Source organism: Condylura cristata, unplaced genomic scaffold (assembly GCF_000260355.1).
Source record: "Condylura cristata isolate star-nosed mole 26May11 unplaced genomic scaffold, ConCri1.0 scaffold00026, whole genome shotgun sequence".
Taxonomy (NCBI): Eukaryota; Metazoa; Chordata; class Mammalia; order Eulipotyphla; family Talpidae; genus Condylura; species Condylura cristata.
The window spans coordinates 1882303-1885556 of NW_004567127.1; positions in this window are offsets into that span (position 1 = coordinate 1882303).

Consider the following 3254-nt stretch of genomic DNA (forward strand, 5'->3'; position numbering starts at 1 on the left):
CATGGAATTCCTGGGCTGCAGAATGAAGAAAGGACCCCGGGGCAGGGCAGGTGGTGGGATACAGACTAGCCAGTGACGGGAATGGTTCATGGCTCCAGGGCTCAGCTGGGAGGGATTCAAACTCCGGCGCCCACACGTCCCAGTATGGGCAAGCGGTGAATGCTGGAAGCGTCAAACTCTTACTGGTGTATGAGACTACAGTGGTGCATGCACCTCCCGGTGCGTCTGATGTCTGAGGAGGACTGTGTTCTTGGTGACCCTTGACACCCTGAAAGCAGCCTCAAAACGACCTGTCATCACCCTGTGACGCCTAGGGCACCGCGGTGGCCCCAACAGCATGGCGAGAGGAATCGGAGGGGGTGGCGTGGAGGCCACGTGGCTGGTCTGTGGGGGAAGACGGGGAGAGGTCAGCATGTCCGCGAGCAGCGGCCTCAGTCCACTGCCCGCCGTGTTCTTCGCAAAGGCCCCTCCGCCTGACCTCGCTGCGGCAGCTGGAGCGGGGGAAGCCAGGAGGCGCCTCAGCCTCACCGGGAGAGGGCTCGGCTCCCTGTCAGGCGTTCCCGGCATTGCAGCTGACCTAACTTTGAACAGACCTTTTGGTGCGTGAAAGCGCCCCCACGACCTTTGTGGCAAGGTGACGCTCAAGACAGGTAGACTCTTGACTTCACACGGACTAGAACGAGCCCTTACTAAAATATTTAAATTGTGAAGGATAGAAAGAGGTGGAAACTGGCCCGAGAGAGAAGCCCAGGAACACCCACTGCTGGGTCAAAAACGAGTGTGAAAGGTGATTTCTTCTTCAGGGGATGTGGGACGCCCCTGAATTCTTGGCAGAGGGGTACAGCTTCCTGTCTGGAGAACCGTTTTGTGAGGTTAGCAGTGTCTGCAGCTCTCAGAGCCACAACCCAGGCACAGCCAGCAGAGGGTGTGTGCTGGGGAGCACTGTTCTCTGGCGTCACGGGAATGCGGTATCTTCTGGCCAAATTTCCTGACGCCTTTGAAAAAGCAGAGGCACGGTTTACACACAGGCCCAGTGCCCCGCCGTGTGCACAGAGCGGCGTGTTACCTGTGCGTTTAAGAACCAGAGTTTCACACAACAATACTGAGCCTGGCCCCGTGGAACACTCCCTGGCATTTTCTGTTCTGTTGAAATCGGTTTCCACACAGATTTCACGACTCGCCACTGGGCTGCCCCTGTGATTAGGATTCACGGTTTGCAAACGGGGATTAGAACAGCGCTCTTCAGACGACCCAGGGAAGGACCAGTTACTTAGCTTCTCTGATTCTCCATGTACGGATACGTTTGTAAAAGACTAAAAGTTGGCTACTAGAAAAATGAAGTGGAAAAAAGCCCCACAGACCTACAAAATGCAAGCTCAGTGTTTTTATGACTGGATCCAATAGCCGCTGTGTCCTCGTGGGCGGCCGTGGGATGAGAGAGTATGGGGGTTCAGGTAGGAGGGGCTTGCTCCTTACGCGTAGCCCTGACGTCTGGGCAGTCTCCTGCGCTCGGACCCAGGTTCAGAGAAGGTGGGCGAGTCGTGGAGGAATGTCATGTCCGGGGGTGTGCGGGGCCATCTGGCGAAGCTAGGCTGCATGCCCAGGGGCTGTTGCCTGTGGGGGGGGCATAGTTCCTGCTCGTCAAAGCCTCCTGTCTCTCAACCCCAGTCTCCCCTACCTTCCTCTGGTCCAACAAGTCAGGGGTTCCAGCCGATCTTGCTAATTGGCTCCCAGGATGTTCCTCGTCCAGGACTTTTGCCGCCCTGCCTGACTCTACATGTCGGTCAGCTGAACCAGCAGGAACCCTGGGCACCAAGATAGTACCCCGGGAACAAGGGGCCCAGGGCTCCCGCGAGACAGACGCTGGGTGTGAGGGCAGGGGCAGAGCTCTGTCTGCGTTCCCGACTTCGACGGCGAGCGGCCCAGTCTCCTGTGCCGGAGCAGTGGCGGTTCCCAGCCGCCCTTGGCCACCCTCTGAGCAGCACTAGCAGGTGACCCCCTAACCAGGAGTTTTGTTTTCTAGGACCATGGGGCGTAGAGAGCCACACCTGTGGCATCAGGAGAGACCTCTGCAGAGCGTCCGGCACGGTGGCCCCAAGGTGAGTGAATGTCATCTGGGCGCCAGGGCCCTCCGGCCCCAGGGCACCCCGTACCGTCCCCACGGTGGCCAGCCTGAGCTTGCTGTCCTGCGTCCACCTTCTTGCCGCTGCTCGTGGTGCCGTCTGGCATGCTCTTTGGAGGTTGCCAGTTAAAATTCCTGGAAGTGGGTTTTTGTCCTCGTTAGTCATCGTCTCTGCTGGGGCAGGACTTGGTGCGTTATTAGTGTCCAGGTTGGCTGCCTTTGTGTCTGGTCCACTACGATCTGGTCAGAGGCTGTAAGCTCCTGGGCACAGGACATGTGTGATCTCGTCCAAGGGGCAGCCTGGGGTCTTGTCCCTCAGTGCAGCAGGGCGTGGCAGAGGGAGTCCCTGCTCTGGAGCCCGGGCGAGGAGCGACATCAGACTCTGCCCACGGCACTGGGCAGCTGGACACTGCTCTGAGGTCAGGGGCGACTCTCAGCCCTTGCACCTTTGCGGGTCTTCAAACTGTTGCTTAACAAGCGTTTGTGCCACCCCTAAAGGCACTGAAGCACAGTGATAAAGAATGGCACACGCAGCGAGCTGTAGACCCGGGATGGGAACGGTTTCCTCTGCACAGTAAAGGAAAGCGCCGTGTGCCCCACGTCATTTCTGTGTCTGAGAAAGTTGCAAGTGGGCCCGTGTCTGCACTTGCGGGCTGCTGGTGAGTCGCCGTAACTAGTTGTGGGAGATGTTTGCACGCGGAGGCCCGTTCTTACACGTCTCCTCCCTGCCCTGATCTCATTTCACGCCGAAACGAGGGGCACTTTGCTTAGCGCTTGGCCGGCTCTCCCAGGCGCGTCCGTGTGTCCGGTACACCCAGACGCGAGCCCTACGAAGCGCGTAACAGTCTGAACAGGGAAGCGCTCGCCAGGGTTAACCCTGACCTCACGGATTGCCCCGCAACCCGCCCTGCCCGGGCCGGGCCCCCCAACCCGCCGGGGCCCCCCGCCGAACCGCCCAACCCCGCCCCTCCGCCGGAACCCCCCTCCCCCGGGGGGCCGCCGCCGAGGTGCTTCTCTGTGGTGCTGTCTCGCGAGCGTCCAGGCTCGTCCTGGAAGGTCTTTAAGAGTCTGACGAACTCCTGGAGTGCCAGACGCTCTGCAGTGTGGGCGCAGCCGCGATCGCCCCGCCGCC